Source organism: Marmota monax, unplaced genomic scaffold, assembly GCF_021218885.2.
Source record: "Marmota monax isolate L192 unplaced genomic scaffold, Marmota_monax_Labrador192_F-V1.1 WCK01_AAM20220418_F8-fsc00369, whole genome shotgun sequence".
Classification (NCBI taxonomy): Eukaryota; Metazoa; Chordata; class Mammalia; order Rodentia; family Sciuridae; genus Marmota; species Marmota monax.
This window is the reverse complement of record NW_026694197.1, coordinates 217,924-239,641: the sequence shown is the minus strand read 5'-3', so window position 1 is coordinate 239,641 and position 21,718 is coordinate 217,924. Positions and strand designations below refer to the sequence as shown.

The following is a 21,718-nucleotide window of genomic DNA, read 5'->3' as shown; positions in this document are numbered from 1 at the left end:
CAAGGATTCTCTATCTCCCAAGAACATCTCTGAAATGAAATTCAAAAACTAAAATAAACAGGAAAAAAAAAGTCAGAAGAAAATATCCCAAAACTTTTGCTAATCACCTTCATAGAGAAAAACCTCTTTGAAATAATCAGGATGGATTTTTCCCCCCCTTAAAAAATAGGAAATGCCCAAGAATTAAAATTGGACTCTTTAAAGTTAAAAATAGGAAAAAGTATCACCTCGTAGAAAGTTTAGAAGATAACAGTGAAAAACAAATAGAATGTAGAAATCCACTAATAGAAAGGAGGAAAGCAGCAGAATCAGTGAAGGGAGCCAACACAACAGGTGAAGGAAATCCCTAAGATAATAATGAGAAGATCTCAAAACCACAGTTACGCAGCGCACACAAAGAGGGGCCAGTCAAGATCCAAGATCTAACGGCTCCAGAGAGGTTTTCTGCCCTCAGAATGGAAATCGATAGAATAGAATCCAGACTTTCTGAACATAAAATGAGGAGATTTACATAACTGGGAAAGAATGGGGCTGAATTAGTAGCAAGAATTTAGAAAGCACAACATTTTCACTTTCAGGAAAATGGGCAGCTTTATAGAAAAGACAAAGCAGTTATAAAATAATATGATAAGAGTGCCTACTTCAAGCTTCACACTTGGTAATTATTCCCTGTTTTTTTCCCATTTACAAAAGTCATGCCCTTTTGCTCTTCTCGGAGCAGAGTCTCCCTCCAAGTGCTGTGGGCATTTTTAGCTGTAGCTACACCTTGAAACTTAGATGCTATAGTATTCTCCTATCATGTAGAAGCCCCAAGTTTTACAAATTTCATAATCTTCTTCCAAATAAATCCCTACTTTGTATCAGAGCATAGTTTTTTAAAAAATAACATTTTTATGCACAACTATAATGCACCAATAAAAAATATGAAAGAAAAATAAGATAACATTTCAGCTAGTCAGGGTTGTGCTTAAAAAACTCAAGGCTTTGTTTTGGCAGGATTTTCCCAAACAAGGGTACTACTCATTTTTCATTGGCTAACTGGAGATACAACCCATTCTGAAAAGTCTTGATAACTAATAAGGTCTTTCTTTAAAATCTGGCTTCATTTTAGGGAAATTCAATGTCTTAAAGATCTTAACTTATGGAAAAAAATAGTTTGGAGGGTTTATTTCCACAAAGTTTGTGGGGGAGGGATGGTTTCCATCAGATCTGCCTCTTCTTGCACAACTTCTCTCTGAACTGCAGCATAGCAACAAGCATTATAAGTACTCGGTACATGTAAAATGACAAGATCACTGAAGTGAACATATGAGTACTGAGTACATTAGTGCAGCCATGGCTGAATGAACGAATCACACACCATGTGCATCTACCTATTGGAATTTCCAATTTCTGTATTTAAGGACAAATCCTTTCAGATCCAGAGGGTCATCGTTGGATTATGCTAGAGGATGTTACTAAACAAACAACCGGTAACTTGCACACCTCTTCCCTCCCACGCACCATACATAGCATTTTTACAGTCGATTGGCTTCTTTACAAAGCTTTCACTGAATGTTTCCTTTAAAGGAAAATAGGCCTATGTCCTGAGTATAAAAACAACAATATTAATAATCATAAATTCTAACTAATCAATTTCCAGGCTTTATTTTATAAATCACATATTCTAGATAAGGCACAGCCAAGTGCACACTAGGCACTGGACATGGAATATTAAAAAAAAAAAAAGACGGACAATGGTTTTTACCCTTAAGGCACTTATATTCTCAAGAAATAAGATAATAACAGATTGTAACAAAAGAACCAAATAGGGAGATGGGATCCAGACTACTAGGGGACTTACTTTAGATTGAGTGGCCTCAGAAGAGAAGACATTCAAGTTGAAAGGTTCTATTTTTGAATGAATCAAAGGGGACATCACATTTAACCTTCAAATTTCCATTTAAGGGCGTTTGGTGTACTTACAATTACAAGTCTTCCCCTCATAATAGTCCCACTGGACAACAGTCAAGACTCTGCAGAGAGTGTTTGCCTCCCAAAATACATCTACTCTGCATTATAGAATTTCTGCCCCTTTCACTTGAGAAATGGTCCATGAATTTTTGGCATACCTCCTTGTGAGGGCAATCATGCACCTAGGTGATGTGAAACTTGGTTTGCCATCTTGGCAATTATTGACTTCTTTGTATAAAATGTTGATTATGTGAATTCAGGGCAACCTTTTAATCTATGCATATACAAAGACACACACAGAATTTGGGCTCTGTTCACTAAAAGTAGCAATGTATTTATTATAATATGATTAATGGAGCAAGTCAAAGGAATTGAGGAAGTGGACTTAAGGACTATTAGGTCTCCTGATTAAAGCAAGTTATTTCTTCCTTTCCTTGATTTTTCCTTTGACCTGAGACTGAATGAACTGAATATTTGTACTTAGAAAGTACTTCAACTGTCTCCACCCATTTAACATGTATTAAAAAGAACTGATACTAAAATAGAAATGGGTAGCATAAATCCAAAGCAGTATAATTTTTCAGGGTAGAGAAAGTTTTTAAAACAAATTGTAAAATTATAAATGCCTATCAAATTTCTTTTGCTAAATATTTAACAGATGGAAATAAATATAAGCACACTTATAGTTATGCAAATAACCATAAATATATGTTCATATATGTACATAGGTACTATGATTGACAAAGCATTTGTGTTAGCATAGTTATTTGCCCTTGATGGCTAACAGCCACAAACTTTTAATTCTTACCATAGGAAAAACAATTTTAAAACTCATTAATTATGCCTAAAATTTACATTTTTATTTTTATTCCAAGCCCTGATTACAGTCTATTAATAATTGTTAATGCGCTTGCATTTTTAAGTATTTCTGGATTTCACAAGCTTTGTTTTCAGAGGGCAAAGCTCAGTCAACACTTTGATTTACTAGCGGACTAGTCAAGGGAAAAGGCTTTATTAAATAAAGAAACTGTCTTTGAAGAAATAGTTGAAGTTCAATAAATGTATTTAATGCCTGCTGAGGACCTTTTTTCTTTTTCTTTTTAATTTAATTTGTGCTTTTATCAAAGTAAAATAGAGCGTTGTTAAAAAATCAAAACCACTACAAAGCTTATAAAGCAAAAAAGCAGTTCATTACACCACCACTCCTCAATCCTGCATCATTTAATGTCTTAATTCTTTTCTTCTCAAATTATATCTGTTTCTGAATAGTTCATATATGATGTTTTAAATTTTTTTTCAATTAGGAATTATTGATGGATTTTAAAATAAAGACAGATTTGTTTCTTCCTTTTTATTCTCTATACCTTTCCTCTCTTACTCCTGGCTCATTTCATTGGTTAGGACTTCCTGTATGAAGTTAAAAGGATTTCTTATTCTGATCTCAGGAGTAAAGTGTTCATTCTTTTACCATGAAGTATGATGTTAATTGTGGGCTTTGTAGATTCCCTTTAAAGGATTGCAGAGGCTCCCCTCAATTTCCATTTTCCTAAGTTGTGTTTGTGTGATTATTATAAATTAAGAATGGATATTGAATTTTCTCAAGTTATTTTTTCCGTATCTATTGAGACAAACATGTGGTTTTTCTGTTCTAGTCTGTCGAAGTGGTGAATTCCACTGATTAATTTTCAAGTATTAAACTAACCATTGGGTTATGATGAATGATGCCTTTTAAGTTTTCTGGATTTCAGTTATTAATTTTCTGCAAGGAAAAATAAATTCCAGTGTTGGGGATTGAACCTAGGGGGGCCTTGTGCACTGAGCTACAATCTGATCTGTCCTGTTCTATCCTATCCTATTCTGTCCTGAGACAGGCCTCTGTGAATTATCCAGGCTGGCCTTGAACTTGTGATCCTCCTACCTCAGTCCCTTCCATTGCTGGGATTCCAGGCATGCACCACTATGCTCTACTTTGAAATAATTTTTTATGCCCATGTTTATACAATATTCATCGTTAGCTTTCTTTTCATATAATAACTTTGCCAGGTTTAGGACTCCAGGTTTTGTTGGCCTTGTAAATGCTATTTAGGAATATTCTTATCTCCTCTAATTTTTGAAGGAGTTTGAGTAACACTGATATCATTGCCTTTTTAAACTATTGATTGAATTCACCAGTGAAACCATTTGAGTTGAGAGCTTTTCTATGGGGAATTACTTAATTATAAATTTGATTTCTGTAATAAGAATCAGATTACTTAGTGATTTCATTTCCTCTATTGTACATTTTGGTAAGTTGTAGTTTTCAAGAAATTTATTTCCATTGAATTATTGAATCCTATGTCAGTATAACTTTCTTTCTTAGATCCCTGCAACCCTATAAACACAGGAACTGCAATGATTCCTCCCCCCCCCCCTCTTTCTGTCCCAGGGATTGAACCCAGAGATGCTTAACCATTGAACCATAGCCCCAGCCCTTTTTAAATATTTGATTTAGAGACAGGGTCTCACTAAGTCCTTAGGGCCTTGATAAGTTGCTGAGGCTGTTTTTAAACTTATGATCCTCCTGACTCAGCTTCCTGAGCAGCAAGTCGCTGAGATTACAGGTGTGCCCCACTGTGCCCACCTTCCTTTTTCTATTCTTGATGCTGATAATTTATATTCTCTCTCTCTCTCTCTTTTTTTCCTTTAATAGTCCGAGGGCTTATCAGTTACATTAATTTTAAAAAGTTATTTCACTGCTAGTATTTTTCTATTGCTTATCCATTTTTCCTCTCATTGATTTCTGTTTTCAATATTTTGTCTCTTCTCACTTTGGGTTTAATTTCTTCTTATTCTAGTTTCTTAAGGTGGAGACACAGTACACTGAATTTATTTTTTTTAATATAAGCATTTCAAACTATGAATTTCACTATAAACTCTGCTTTAGATTCATCTGTGGGATTGTGATTTTACTAGATTACAAAGTACTTTCTAATTTCCTCTTTGACCCACAGATAATATAGAAGTTTGTTGTTTTGTTTCCAGATAATTGGAGATTTTTCTAAACATGTGTTTTAGTTAGTTTTTCTTTGCTGTGACCAGAAGACCCAACAAGAACAAGGTAGAGAATGAAAATTTATTTTGGCTTATGGTTTCAGAGGTTCAGTCCAGGGTCAGCTGACTCCATTGCTTTGAGCCCAAAGAGAGGTAGAAAGAACATCATGGCAGAAAGGTGTGGTGGAGGGAAGCAGCTCGGGATATGGCAAACAGGAAGGAGGTGGGGGAGAGGGAGAGACAGGCTCTGCTCACCAAGGACAAAAATATAAACCCCAAAGGCACACCGCTAGTGACCTACTTCTCCAACCACACCCTATCTGCCTACAGTTACTGCCCAGTTAATCCATATCAGGGGATTAATCCACTGATTAGAATACACGTTTCATAACCTCATTGTTTCACCTCTGCAAATTCTTACATTGTCTCATGCATGTGCTTTTGGGGACACCTCATACCTAAAACCATGACGACCTATTTCATTATTGATTTCTAATTGAATTCTACTGTTTGTAGAGAACATACTTGTATGGCTTGAGTCTTTTACAATCATTGAAATTTGTTGCAGGACTCCAAACATGGTCTGTCTTGATAAAAGTTACTTGTGTATCTGAACATAGAAGCTATTTGTGTATTCAACTGTTGGGTGGAAGGTTTTGTATATGCCAGTTGCAGGTCAAGTTGGTTGATTCTGTTTTCACTTCTAATTGTTCTATCTAATTGTTCTGTCTAATTGTTCTATCCCTTTTTGAGAAACAAATTTTGGAATCTCTGACTCTGATTGTAGACTTGTCTATCCTTCCACGTAGTTGTGTTGGGTTTTGCTCATGTGTATGGAAGCTATGCTACTGAGCACATGAACATTTAGGAATGCTATACCCTCTTGATGAATTCACCCCTCAGTCATTATAAAATAAGTTTCTGTATTCCTGGGTAAAAATATCTCTGCTCTGAAATATGTTTCATCTGATATTAATATAACCCCTCTGATTTTCTTAAGATTTGTGTTAGCATGATATCATTTTTCTCCTTTTACTTATAGCCTATGTGAGTCTCTCTATACTTAAAATGGGTTTTCTATTCCCCATCCATAGCCATCACCAGCTACTGCCTTGCCTTTGGGGGAAGGCTTGCATGCCTCAGAGGCAGATTCTCCCAGTCCCCCAATCTTGCCTGCACCTGAGGATCCTCAGGCTTCTAATCCATTTGGCAGCTCACTTGTGACCATTAATTTTAAAAATTCAGTTTTCGCCTCCTGTCTATAGCATTATGATGCTCTACCTGGAATGAACGCAGGTAGGTGTCCTCACTCCTAGGAAAAGACTGTTACCTTCTGGATACAGTTCACCCAGGTTTCTTTGTATCTTCAGCTCTTTAAGATGTTCAATAAAACTATGATTTTGTAGCTTATTCAACTTGTTTCATAATTAGGTTGATGCAACAGTCTCTTAACAACTTTCTACATCTCAACCAGAAATAAAAGCTTGAATTTTTTTACAGAAGACAGAAACCCATTCCCTTATTTCCTGTTGTCCTTGTGATCCTCACTGCTCCTAACTTACATATAGAGGAATATAAGATCATTTTAAATGAATTAATATTAATGTGTACATCATTTTAACTCTATAACTATTGCTCATTACTGTCTCTTCTGGATTTAATGACTAGTGATAGGAATGTAGAAAATGAAGAAAACCCAAAGCAAGAAATCCAAATTCTCAGAAGAGCTTATAAACCTCTTTATCAGAATTACCAAAACTTACTGAATTTTATTTTCTCCAGACTCAAAAACATTGTGAGCCCGGTTGGTTGCCTGTCCCTTTCAAGCCCTCTGTGCTGTTCTCTTCTGTAGCCGTGTCTCTGGGCCCAAGGTACAGCTGATAGCCTGTTCTTGGGTTGACTTCTTCCCACACTGAATCTTTTGCTGCTTTAATTCTTTTTTTGTTTTGTTTTCTTGGTTCATTCTTTTGTTTTGATTTAGCATATTCACCGTAGCTTCCTGAGAAAGAATGAGAGGGAGGTAGAAATTTTAAATCCCTGCATATTTGAAAAATATTGTTGGTTGATAGCTTAGCTGATGACAGGATTCTAATTTAAAAATTATTATCCTTTCAAATTTTGAAGGAATTTTTTTCTATGCTGTCTAGTATTGTTGGAAATATGACTGTGGAAAAGCCCCCATTCTGTGCCAGGATGTGCTCTTCTTTTTTTCCCTCTCTTGAATCTTTTAGGATCCTCTCTGACTGCAAATTTGTGAAGTTTAAGTGAAAAAATCTGGTGAGCCTTTTTCATAAGCAATTTTAGTTTAATAATACATATCCTTCAGTTTGGGGATTTTTTTAAAAATCATTTTCTTCATTCTATTCCTCTTTTGTTTTCTTCTGTTCTCCCTTCTCTAACATGACTCTGGTTGCTGGACCACCTGGAATCTGTCTGAGTCCCATTTACATCTCCTGGTCATTGTGATTTGCTTCCTGGGAGACTTCATTAACTATCTTCCAAACCTTCTCTTTCTCTTTGTCTCTTTTCAACTCTGCTGTGTTGTTTTTAATATAAAAGGAATTGATCCTTTTAATGGTATTTTCTTGTTCAGTGGATCTGGTACCTTTTTTGTTTCTCCTAGTTACATCAGAACATTTTTAACAACATTTTTACTCCATTTCTTTTAGCTTTTTAAAATTGCCTCTATTTGTTCTCAATTCTCCATTTCCAGACAAATATTTGATATTTCTCTTTCCTCAGATGTCTTATTTATTCCTAGCTGTTCATTCAAAATTAGAATAAGGTATAAAACACTCTATTATACATACAGTTGTAAATCTGATTATGTATGTTTAGTAATATATTTTCCTATTCGCTGAAAACTATAAAAAGCAGAAAGACATCAAAGATCTAAATAAATGGAGAGACACATAATGCTTTTGAACTAGAAGACACAACATAGTAAAGATGTTACTCTACACCAGGTTCTGACCCCCTTCTTCCCACCATACACACCTGGTCTCTCACATGGAGTTTGTTTCCAGGTCCTTGCTGACCTCTCACCCTAACAAGAGTACCCAGTCTTGGGTCTGGGCTAGATGGTCTGGGTGCTGCCATTGCTGTGCCCCTTAGCTTGTTTGGCTTCCTGCCATGAACTCCCACTGGAACCATCTCACTGAAACTCCTGGCTTGGCTTGCCGCAGTTCCCCGCTCTTACAGGTAAGTCCTGGAATCAATCCTAGGCCTCTTCTCCCCAGACAGGACCTGAACAAAGGGCCTTAAAAACAAACAAACAAACAAACAAAAAGATGGGCCTTAAAAATATCGACTCTTTTTTCTCCTGTATGCCAGCATGTCCTTCTGATTCTGCTGATTTTTTCAGTTGCACATGGTCCACATGGCATAGGGTGAAGAGGCCTATGAGTTTTGCTGGCCACTTTCTATGATCACAACCAGCCTTGCTTCCTCCCTTCACTCTGAAGGCCTCGATTCCCCAATTGTACAGGATCAGACACGTCAGCACTCTCTCTAACCCAGTTGTCTAAGAACTTTTTGGAAATACTATTCTACCAGCAAAGGCATCCCACGAGATGAACTACTACACTCACCTACACAATATAATGATATTAAAATGAAAATTTAAAAATGACAAGGTAGAAAGCAAAAATCCCAAACAGACAGACAAAAATCCTAAAACACCCAAGTAGATCATTCAGTGTGTCCATTCTTGGAGGGCACAGCTCTAACCTGATAAACCCAAGGGTCAAGCTTCATGGATCTCTTTACAGACTCACACGCATAGTGGGGATATTGACCTTTATTTACTTCAAGGAAAAATTTTATGGTAAAAAGATCCCTACTCCCACCTTCAGGATATGTGAGTTTTACTCTTCAGTTGTCAAATCACCATCTGGATCAGATATTTTTTAGGGAACACTTCCATATATAATACTTATCATGCGTGTACACATCTATGAATGCAGACTTAAAGTTTGTGGGCAAAGAAAAACGGTACCTTGGGAAAACTGTGGAATTTTAAAGTTCAAATACAAATAACCTTTTTCAAGAGGAACTTAGGAAACAAAGTGATTTGCACGGGATTTTAAAAGCAAGGCAGACCCTTTGATTATGCAGGCTCTTTTACAGACAGTAATATTGATTAGGGAGTGGGTGGGGACATGGAAAGAGAAACTAAGGAAGGTTCTATTCCCAGACAGCTAAATTATATCAACTTTCAGCTAACAGTAACCCCTTAAGACATTGTGAGGCAATGTCAGGCTTTTGTATATCTGGATTTCATAGATATATTCCAGGAACTCCTTACACAAAAACAGGGACCTCCTTTGGCATAATTCTTAAAAGTCCTTGCTAATTTGATGAGCAGCCACTATATCCTGTTTTCACTTGAACTTCTTTTTATTAGCTGTTTGTAGAATATTTTATGTAGTGTAAGTTCCTCCTTTATGAGTTGTCCTGTCACGTTCTTTGCTCTATTGTCTATTGGAACCTTGAAATTTTTGTCTTGTCAATTTTTAGTGATTGAGGTTTATATAATGAGGATACAAAGATGTGTATGCATGCGTGCATGTACGTGTGTGTTTTGTTAACCAACTGACATGAGTTCCCAGTTAAATAGCTATTCTATTTTAGTTTGAGGAGGGAAAAGAATCAAACCAAGATAAGCATTGAAACTCGGCTTCCTTTCCAGCAAAAAAGGGAAAGCAGGAATTGCAAAGCTGCTGAACAAGAGCAATTTTCATTCTCTCTTGGTTTGAATGAGATTTTTTTTCCCCCTCATGAAATAGGAACTTCTTTTCTGTTTATCCACAGTTGTTATCAGCAATAATAATGAACTTCTATTGAGGAGCAACTGTGTATTAGAAGCCAAAGCACTTCAACAGGGAACAATAAGACCAACATTGCAGTTCAGTATAGACAAGACCCTCAATTCCGTCTAGAAATACATTTTCAATCATTTTGATGAAAAGGGTGACAGCATCAGCAGAGTGTTCAGAGATCCAGCGTGACATGGCCTGCGAGCTCCATTGTCTTTAGATGATTAAACCAGGCGGGTTCTGAATTAGACTCCTGCATTATGGTTCCACCAGGGTGGAAATGGGCACAAAGCAAGCTCTTGTTCAAGCACAGCTGGCACCTCCGAAAGCAAAATTCTAGAAAGTCTCCTCTTTGCTTTTGCTGGATCTACTAGATCACATAAGCTCTAAAAGGTAGCAGAAAAGAACCTCCTCAGTCAGGGAGTTGAGAGGCAGGAGGAAGGAAAAAAGTAAGCTGAAACTCAGGCAGGAAAGCTGGCGGGGTTGGGGGACAGGGTCTTGGAGGGAAAGCCAAAGACTTTGTGACTGGACCCAGAGCAGACAAGAAAGAATGGTGACTTCGGTGCATACTACCCTGGGGTGCAGAATGTGAGCACTGAGGGACTGGGGTTCATCTCAACCCCCTCATTTTTCAGTTGAGGAAACAGCCCTGGAGAGGAGAAGTGATCTGCTTAAAATCACATACAGCCTGTGGGAGAGAAGGGACATGAACCCAAGTCCCCTGATAACACCACACTCACTGCCTCTCAAATATCATATTATTTTTGTTCAGCCATTTCCTTTTCACATTCTTTCTGTGGTTTGAAATGAAAATGTCAAGTTTCAGAGCCAGCGAGGCCAGCTAGGATGGTAGAGGGGTCACGATGCATATTGACTGATGAAGGCCTCATCCTGGGCTTCAGATTAGTCTTCAAAACCCGAGATCCAGACCTGCTTCAGCTCAGCATGCCACCATCTTGGGGAAATTACCTGCCATTTTCAAGTCTCAAGTTTCTTTTTCTGTAAAGTGGGGATTGATAATAATAGTACTTACCTCAGAGGGCTATTTTGAGGGGTAAGTTTTACACCTGATCCTCTGGCTCAACACTGTCTCCATGCTATTAGCTAACAGTTTCAGGAAAGGAAAGCAGGGCCTAAAGAAGATGAAGTAATTTTGCCCAAAGTAACTCAGTCTTTGAAGCATAGCCAATACTTTCAGACCAGAGTCTCTGGATGCTAAGACAGTGCCCCACATTATCTCCTCCTAGTCATGATGCCTCAAGTTTCAGCAGCTCAGTGAATGACACTCAACATTTAATATTCATGAATTATTTTTTTAAAATAATAGCCCATGTATACAGGAAAAAACTATAACCTAGTATCTGTGGTAAAATACTACAGGGTCTCAGCTGTAGTGAACTCTTTTAGGTCCAAAAGAGGATCAAAAAAAATCTTATTGACAAAAAGACATTGAAAGCTGGAAGAAGGTATTTGTAAAAGAAGATGTAGATATATAAGGATTGAACTCTGGGGCTGGGGTTGTGGCTCAGTGGTAGAGTCCTCGCCTAGCATGCACAAGGCACCACATAAATATAAAATAAAGATATTGTATCCACCAAAAGCTTAAGAATAAATAATAATAATAATAATAATAATAATAATAATAATAATAATAAAAAGGATTGAAATCTGTCTCCTGAGCTGTGTAGTCTAGACATTCCACCTCTCGGATCCTGTTTATTTTTTTATTTTTATTTATTTTTTTTTTAATTTTTTTTAAGAGAGAGAGAATTTTTTAATATTTATTTTTTAGTTTTCGGCAGACACAATATTTTTCTTTATATGTGGTGCTGAGGATCGAACCCGGGCCGCACGCATGCTAGGCGAGCGCGCTACCGCTTGAGCCACATCCCCAGCCCTCGGATCCTGTTTAATTGCTTGCATAGTGATGGGTTAGTACCAATATCTGAGATCTCACCAGGCTTAAAATACATTAAATCAAACCTGGGATCAGTACTATGAAGATGATAGGTGCATGCATTAATACTCTGTAATATTATTGAGAAGGCTATCTTGATTCCAGATTGAATTTAGAGAAAACCTTATTAGGCAACTACTAGGATAGGAAAGAATCTCCTAAAGTCACTGCATAGGGAATGCCATAGCAACCATGGCCAGCTCTGTCAACTGACATTATATCTACAAAATTGGGTGGATTTGCTGCTCCAACCAAGTTGCTTTCTTTGCAACTGGCATATCCTTAATGAGTTCCTCCTTAAATCTGTATTCAGAAGCAGCTATTTCCAGAAAGAAATCAACATTGTTGTTACTATTGCAATATTTACTTGTAGTTAAGATAGACTCTAGACATTTAAAGGGAAGAGTGCCCCCTAGTGGAAGTATAATCCAATCAGGCAACCAGACCCACCATTAAAAACCATAGGATATAAGATTCCTTTTGGGCAAATCTTTCCCAAAACCAGCTTTGGCAAAAACCATTTATGCTCCAATCAATTAATCAATCAATCACATATTAGGTTTAAGCATCTACCAAGAAAGTAGGCTTTATTTTGAATAACAAAAAGATAGAAACTAAATACATAATTGGGGGTTAGAATGAAGAGAAGGCAGAGTAAGAAAAGGATTAAGAAGATTTGGCTCAGGCATGGAAGAGAAGATAGTGGAGGACAAGACACAAACAAAAGAAGAATGCCATGAAAATTCGTGATTCCTGTGAGTTTTGTTTCCCTTCGTTTTATTTCACTTTTTTCTTAAAATGCTTCAGATGAGGGCAACATCTTATTTTAGAATAATTCTCTCACCAAAGATCATGTTTTAAATGGTATGCCTTGTAGTATATTAGACAGTCAATGACTCCTTTTTTGTTTGTTTGTTTGTTGGTACTAGGGCTTTAACTTAGGGGGGCTTTACTCCTGAGCCACATCTCTAAACCCTTTTACATTTTATTTTGAGCCACAGTCTCACTAGGTTGCTTAGGCTGGCTTTAAACTTGTGATCCTCTTGCCTCAGCCTCCTGAGCAGCTGAGATTATAGGTATGAGCCACCTACCAAACCTGGCTCCATTCTTAACAATAAAGTAAACCATCACAGCCCTACAGCTGTCTGACAGAGAGCAGATGGCTCTCATCTTGGTTCAGGTTGTGCTCAATTCTTTTCCTTGCTCATCTTGTGCTCAAGGTCTTTAAAAGGGGGAAAAATGTCTGATGCCAAATGAGAGCTTTGACAAGTGGGCAAGTTGGGAGAAAGAGGGGAAGGCATTGATGAATTACAGAAATACCAAGTCAGATGCTTTCTGTGACTTCATTCTAAGTGACATGTGTCTGTGTTTCCAGAGCTCAAGATTCCCATCCAGGTGAAGCATGGCATTCCCAGTGACTTCAGGAGTGAGTACACAAAGTTCAATTTTAATAGTCATGTGTTTATAGCAATATGTATGGAATAATTCCTCTGGCATAACAAATCCATGACTTTAAGAACTCTATTTTTCACATGAGGCTGTTGTTTTTTAAGTGAGTGGTTTTAAAGACAAAGAGTAAATAAATAATAAAATAGGTGGAAGGATAGTTGGCAGAAGTGATGAGAGTGCTCAAAAGGTTCTGAAAACATTTCCTTATATGAGTTGAATGCTATTCAAATGTTATTTTCCTCTTCCCTCTCTGAAGATCAGAGACTGATCTCCTCTTGCATTTACTTTGTTTTTCTTGCTTCTTTGTCTTGCTTCTTTGTTTACCCGGCACATTCCTATTGCTCAGAATCAATTACCATGTTAATGTTCTCCTTCACCAGTTCACCTTAGCAATTACTCTTCGGTCTAGCTAAGGAGGAGTCACTAGATTGTCTCAATGTCATGTTATGAAGGAATGGACTCCAAATCAGGTATTCTCCTGGGATTTCTCGCCCTATCCCCCTCAACCCCTGGCCCCCTCCTCTCCACTCTAGAGAAACCTTGCACTAATGACTTGTAGTGGAGGCTCCCAACAGTGAGAAAGATGGATTCTTGTCCCGAGAGAGTTTGTAACTGCCATCTTGTAATCTGAAGCCTCTTTTTCTCAGAAGGAATCCCTGAATCCCTCCATCTTCACCATGGTTAGGCAGAAGGTCAGTGAGATACACCTTGAGTTCCTGTGAGTAATTACTTTCTTGCCATCCCTTCAGGTGAGTTCCCCAGTGAGCAGCCTGCCAGGGTAAGAGGCTTGGGCTTGTCCTCCACTGCTCATTCCAATGGAGTTAAAAAGTATTTCTCATTCAGTGAAGTTACCTAAGAGTGGATTCTAGTGTCATTTTCCATTCCAAATATTCTTAGGAATATAGTATCTCCTATGAATGAAAGCCTCCTTCTGCATGGTTGAGCTTTTCTTCAGTTCCTGTTTGGCCTCCATTTCTCCACTCTGGTGCCAGGGTGAGCCTGTGATGAGACACTAACAAATCCCAGAATACTGGCAAAGTCAACACCCCAGGCCATGATTAGCCAGGGCGTCAGTCTCACCTCCTTAACAGAATGAACAAGACTCAACCTTGTGGATGGAATGAATTAGTCCATTTTGGATGGTACATAGACTGGTACTAAAGAGTTTGAGACATATACTCAGTGATGTGCTGGTAAATGTTTAAAAATCAACTCTGGATGGGGAGAACCAATCTTTTAAGCTTTAACCAATTTCTACAGTGTAAATACTATTAGCAGAGCCAAATTCTAGCTACCAGCACAATGTCAACTGACTTGTAAAATTCCTGAAAATTTGTCCAACAGTGTTTGCAAGTCTGCTTAAGTCTTCTATAGTCTACAGCTACATATACTACTTGCAGTATGTTCTACAGAGGGTTTTTCTTTTTTTGGGGGGTGGGGGGGGAGTACTGGGAATTGAACCCAGGAGCGCACCAGCACTGAGCCACATTCCCAGCCCTTTTTATATTTTATTTTGAGTTAGGGCTTCGCTAAGTTGCTGAGGCTGGCTTTGAACTTGTGATTCTCTTGCCTCAGCATTCCGAGCCCCTGGGATCACAGATGTGTGCCACAGCTCTGCAGACTTCTTTAATAGCACAGGGCACTAAGTGTCTGGGAAGGCTTCTATTTCTTTTGGCTAGGCTGGGTTCTCTGATATATCCCACCACCTTCACCTGCACCCTTCTTTTCTCTGTTTTTTTTTTTTTCCTCTCTTTCTGCTCTTGCTACTTCTCACCTTATCAGGATTGAGAAGATGCACTTCTATTACACTGTGTCGCTCATGCTGTGACAGCTGAAATTTGGGCAGAGCTAGAAACAATCAAATTAGGGATTAAAGATTTCATAGTTGCTGCATGTATAGCTCAACTATAAAAGGTATTTGAGAGTTAATAATTACAGATCAGAAGCTGAATAGACAACGACTCTGTCTTCTAAGAACACATGACAAATGGGATGGCAAATAATGTCCCTGTGGCAGACATTAGCAATCAATCACAGAATTCACATGCAGCTTTTTTTTTTTGTCTTTGATACAGTGCTTCAATCTTTCCCTACTAATTATTCCCAGTTTTCACTTAAGATGGAATATATTTATTATCCCTGGACTACTAATGTGAAAGTATCAAGTGCCAGGAGCAAAGATAGGAAAGGTTTAAAAGAAGTAAAAAATATAAAAATACATAGACAAACCTCATCACTATGTCTAAGGTGGTCCTATGTACGGATTTACCTCTAAGTGTCATCTCAGGGTTACTGTGAAAAACAACTCATTTGATCCTGAAGATTCCCTATGGCAGGAACCAGTAAGAGGGCCTGGGTGTGCCTTGATCTGCAGGTCTGTGAATGATGGAAGACGCTGTGTTGATTGCAGAGGGAGCAGAAATCTGCCATTTGTGATTAAAAGAGGTCACAGGCATGATGGAAGTCATGCTGTACTTTAAGACAGGGTTCCAAGCATGGGACTCCCAGCCATAATATACCCTTCACAGGTCAGTGTCTGCCTGCTCTGGGGAGCCCTTCAGAAGCACACTCACCCTATGTATAATCTGGTTACTTCCCTCATCTTCAGGTGCTTGGAATTGTCCTAGAATTTCATTTTCACATGTGATCTGGGGGTCTACAATCAGCCACAGAGAGGAGATGAATTCTTTCCCCAGGAAGAGAAGGGTACTGATTTTTAATAAACTCTTAGTGTGAACATTCATTATATTACCAAATTCTAACCCTTCACAAGGAAGGGTGATACCTGAACACAAATGAGCAATATGAGAGGAATTGCAGGTTCCTCCATGTCCTGGATCTGGTGTTCTTGCTGTCGTCCTCTGGTTCCCTGGATTCTGGGTCATTATAGTCTCAGACCTTGTCTCTAGGACTTGATGGCTCCCTGGTTTTCCTGACACCCCTACCTTTGACCTGGAGTCAAGCAGTCTTACCACACCTTAGTTTAAATTTGTGGGGTCTTTTCTAAAATTTTATATTCTTTTAAAAGAACACTTTGAAAGGATCTCTGTGGGAGGTGTCCAATAGAAAGTTCTTTAATGGTGAGATGGGGCACTGCAGCCCCACCTTCCTTCCCCCACATCATTGCCTGAACCCCCCTTTACTAAAGGATTGATCTTGTCCTCAAACTAACAGTGTAGACAAGGTCACAGGGTTAGAAAGCAAAGCTCAACATAAAGTAAACAGGTTGAAAATGAAAATGTTGGACCAGTCTTAGCAAAAAGCCCTCACTTCGGGGTGAGGAATGCCTCCAAGTTCAGAGGGCAACATTCCTTCTCCACAGGGAGGTGTTGCCTTCTCTAGATTCTGATCAAAAAGGAACAAACCATCTGCCTCGGTGTTTTTCTGGTAAAGCCATCACTCATTCACAGCATCCCCAGGGAATAGGAGAGGAATTGGGATCTAACCCTTGCTATTCTATTTTTGGAGACACAAATGAGGCATTCAGCTCTGGAGGAAGTCACGAAAGAATCTCTGAATCAGATGGTATTTCACCCACCATCGCGGGCCGGGTGACTTGTGCTATCATCCACAAATCAGACAGTCCTCCAGACTTGCTAAGTGGGACACGAAATGTCCTTCTGCAGCTCAAGCACAGAAAATGCAAGTACTATCAGTGTGTGCCTTGCTTCAGACACAGCCTTACTGCCTGTGGTCAGGGCTCTTCTCAAGAGGGGTGGGAGTGCAGAGCAAGGAAAGATACCCTGTCAGCTACCTGCCCTAAAAGGCAAGGTCTTAGCACTGGCAGGCGAAAGAAGAGACCTGATATGTTTTCCTCTCAGTCTCAGGGTTAGAATCAGACTTGGTGGGAGAGTAGAGTTATCTTCTTCTATGAACCAGACTAGCTAAGGTCAGCCCTCACCCTACATTTCCCCTTTCTTCCCTGAGGCTGTCAATTCTGTTCTCCCCTCACTCAATTCCAGATTCTCCTCTGAGTTCTTCCTCTAACTCTGCGTGACTCAGGCAAGCAAAGCACAGCACTACCATGTGGAAACAGGGGAATAAGTTTGACCTCTTAAGTCCCTGTGTCTCATATAAACACAGGCACCTTTGTGTGCTAAGTGTTTCTGATACCATTTCATGTCTGCCAAGATCTATCTAGCCCTGTACTTGGAACATACTAAGCACTTGATAAAGGTGTGGTTTTTTTAAAATTATTATTATTTGAGAAGCTCACATAGGATTAATTCCAATGCTAACATGGACCCTTCTTTCTTTGAAGGGTTCCCAAGGATTATTGTTGTCTTGACCTAGATGTTTAGAATAACTAGGAAAATCCATAGCAGATGTTTTGGTTGAACACACCACCGAAAGTGTGCTCTGGGCTACTTTGGAAGAAGCTTATTCTGTTATTGCAAAATTCTTATTTTTATTCTCAGAGGGCCACTAAAACAGAGACCTCTCCATGTGATCTGATTACCCTGCATAGGATGAATCCTTCCTTGTCAGGGATGGGGAACTTATTCCATCAAAGGACCATCTTTTCTTTTGAAATCTATACTTTATAAAGTACTGAGATATATTCATATCGCATGCTTCTATTCCGTGGGGACTTCTGATAGGTATTTATAAGAAATAAAGAGTTCTAGCTGAATATTTTATATTATAAGAAATACTGGTTACTTTTGATTTAGAATAATCAACTTATTTCCCTATAAGGAACATTTATTTTGATTGGAGAAAAAGCAATTCAGGTCTTAACAAACCCTTCCTACCCGCTCCTGACCTACCCCCACCTTCCAAGGACAGCAGCAGTTTGATTGGATGGATGTGCAGAGAATTCTCCTGGCCATACAGAGCAAGGACCATGGTGCAGTCCTTTTTTAAGTCTGCCTGAGAATCGGCACCAGCCCAGACAACTTTCCCCTTGGGTGACTGACAGGACACAAGTCAAGTGTTATGAAGACTCCAAAAGTGGAGTCTCTGGGTATGGCCCTTGACTGAAAAACCAGCATGGATCAAGGGGTGGGACAGGACCCTTTAAGTGTGACGAAAAGCTCACTGTGAACTCTCAGTAAGCTGAGCCAGGTCAGTGGATTCCTTGGCTATGGACACTGGAGGGAATCTGGGATAGACTGATGCCTCATTTTTCATTCAAATCTTTTCATTGATAAAGACATATTAACAATCTATGACCTGGTCCCTGAAATGTCCAAGGAAATTGATGTCAGGCTCTCAGGTTGCTCTAAGAAGGAAGGTAGAATTACATCCAGAATCACCAGTGTGGAGACACTGTGTGAGGCTGTGAACTAATTGCCTATAAATACTAAGAACCTATTAACAGTACATATTTTAGGTTTTTACTGTGTCTGTCAGGCATTGCTCCAAGCATCTCCCATGAATTAGAACACTTCATCCTCAAAATATCCCTAAGATACCTAAGACATCACTCATGACACAACCTTGAAAATGACAGAGCCAGAGTGAAAGCTCCTAATGCCTCCACTACCCTGGAGAAATGGTCATGCCAAATTCTCTGGTGGATTCACAGAGATTCACATTCTTCAACTTGCATACAAATGGGCGTGTTCATATTGACATTGATCACTTTGCTGATCACTCACAACATAAGGATCAGATTGGGGAAGATTAGCAAGATTAGCAAGATCAGATTGGGGAAACTGCAGAGTGACTTTTATTTCCCATGGGAGATGCAGGCTGAAAGATACTGAAAAACATCTCCAACTGTGAGCATGCTAGGCAGAAGGTAGTGCTGACTTAAAAATAATCCCCTCAATTAACAATCTGGTATGAGTCTTATTGTCTTCCCTTTGGGCCCCCACCTTCCCCTGATCTTGGAAACGCAGAAGCAGAACCACCTCCTACAGCCAACTGTCTAACTGCAACTGCTTGGAGAAGAGCAGGTGCTTCATCTCTTCCAATGGACGCCTGCATCAAGAAGCACACGCACCCTAGACCCGGTTAGACCCAGGCAAAGCCTCCCACCTTTCCTGTGACAGAATGTCATTGTAAGGGTTTTAAGGAAGTAGAGCAGACTGCTACTTGGACCTTCCTGGTTCATGACACATCACACAAAAGAATTTAAGAATGCGTCAGATTTTAGCAAAGAGGAAGAGCTTTTTTAGAAAGTAAGAGGTGAAGATTCGCATTCTCAGAGCAGAATGCAGGTTGTCACAAGGGAGTTTTGGGAGAGGTGGGCATAGAAAGGTGTGTGGGGAATGACATCAGCCTATAGAACTTAGTTCTTTGATCATGGACCTCTAGACCTTTATGGTGGTCTGGTCTTCCTCCAGGATCTTCAGGTTGACCTTGTATCTTCTACCTAGATAACATTTGGAATGTGCCTTTATCATAGGTTTCTTTAAAATACATCAACTTTGTGTTATCTAATCTAAAAATACATTGTATAAGCTAACTAGCAGGGCTCATAAGCACTAACGTCAATTTTCACAGCTTATGGTGACTTTAAGATTTATAGATTTCTTAAGAATTTGGGAGTGACAGGCCAGGAGGAAGGACAGGCCTGGGAAGTAAAGGTATGAGTTCCCTGATCATGGAGTTTTTAGATTTAAAGTAGAAGTCTCTTTGGTTTCCTTTCTACTTACCTTTTATTTTTTTTCTGTCTTACCTCAAGAACAGGGGGATTCAGAGACCTGGACACCAAATCCTAACATGTGAAATAATGACAGGAAAAATTCTAGAATGGTGTCCCCCCACACCCTCTTTTATAGGAGATAAAGCTGAAGCCAAAAAAGATCAACTCATTTACTTAAGATCACACAGCTAGTTAATGTTTTGATCATCTTTGTCTCTCTGAAGTCAAGCATCAGAGTTACTCAGTAAATGTTTAATTATCTGTGTGAGTTGAGGAAGATTAGTTAACTTCTCTGGTTTGTTTTATCCAGTGTAAAATATGGAAAATAAACTATTTACCCCCACAGAACTATTATAATATGAGAGCAAATTATTCTCTGCCCTTCATCTTTCCTCCAAAGCAAATCACTGGCAGGCCAGGAAAGAGGCACATTTTTATTCTTTTTTCTTTTGTACAAGGGATTGAACCCAGGGAAACTTAACCCCTGAGCCTCATCCCCAGCCCTTTTTGACATTTTATTTAGAGACAGAATCTCACTGAGTTGCTTGAGAGACTTTCTAAGTTGCTGAGGCTGACTTTGAACTCGCGATCCTCCTGCCTCAGCCTCCTGGGCCTCTGGGATTATAGCATGATCCACCACGCCTAGCCACATTTTTATTCTTCTTTCCCTCCCTCCTCTGTCTTATAGATTTTAAAACAAAGCATTATGAAGACTTAGGAAAATCAGACATAGATTTAGGCTATGGTAGGAAACCAGAAAGGAAAACCAGTTGAGCAACTTAGTGGGGTTTTTGTGAATGTGTGTATATAGAATCTGATAATTATATTATATATAATATATTATATATGTATAATGTATGTATTAGCTGAATTGTTTCCAAAATGAGGAGGAAAACTAATGACAAACTCCTCCTCATCTAATAAGACACCTTAGAGATTATCTGGACCCATTACTTCCTTTTAGAAAGACAGAACTGAAATTAAAAAGGAAATTTGTCCCAGATCACACTGGGCTGGGCCTCTTATCAAATCGTCACCTTTACTAGTGGCTTTTAGAAAGGAGGGTGTGCTCTTTGGCAAGACTCAGACCTGCTCCAAAGCCACTGGTGCCTACATCATTACGCATTTAGTGCTATTTGGGCAACGGACTTGCTTCCCTCTCCTGATTGCCCATCCTTGGTTTCCTTTAAAGAGGGCATCTCCAAGTTCCAAGACCCCTCCTCCCTGACTGGCAGGCCCTCATCCTATCTAATGTCCACTCCTTTTCACAGCCATGATGTCCCACCTCCCGCTTCACTCTCTGGCCACTCCTTCCCTGGAGCACCTCCTCCTGTCCCCTCTGGAAGAGGATTCTCAGGCTTTAGTGATAATCCTCAAGCAGAGGACCCTTTACTTTACCTCGAGCATATTTACGATCTCTAAATATGCATTTCCGTATTTGTACACCTGTCCCAACCCCTCCCCTCAAACCCAACAGTCCAAGTGGATGTGACATGTCATCTTCCCTCCCAACAGTCCTTACTCAGCTGTCCATTTCCACTCTGCATTACCTTGTTGGCAGAAAGACCTACAAACCTTCTGCTCATCTTGACTTCTTCCTCTACTTCCATCTTGCCAGCTCCAAATGCTTCTGGTGGGTCCCACATTTATTTTGCTTCTCCGCGTAATCCATTCTCTATAGTCTTTCTGCTACAACTCTATCTTTGGCAGCATAGTCATAATTTTTCTGCATCCAGACATCCTCCCACGCAACTCACTCTGTATCCTGTTCTCAGAGTTGTCTTCTTAAAGCTCAGATACCATCACACACTCTCCTCCTCAGTAACCATCAATGGCTCCATGTTGCTTATCAAAGTTAATTCAAATGCCTAAGTCTGGCATTGCACATTTTTACATATCCTCATCCAAAGTGATAGG

At 39.2% G+C, this 21,718-nt stretch overlaps 1 long non-coding RNA gene across 1 annotated transcript; it reads right to left on the bottom strand.

Annotated features, from left to right (window-relative positions):
• Nucleotides 1–6,753: 6,753 nt before the first annotated feature.
• On the bottom strand, nt 6,754–19,885 carry LOC124108028 (uncharacterized). The gene is made up of 3 exons (XR_006856601.1): nt 19,835–19,885; nt 7,981–8,242; nt 6,754–6,982 (listed from the first exon to the last, which is right to left on the bottom strand). It is a non-coding gene; the product is annotated as an uncharacterized LOC124108028 (long non-coding RNA).
• Between the last annotated feature and the right edge of the window lie 1,833 nt (nt 19,886–21,718).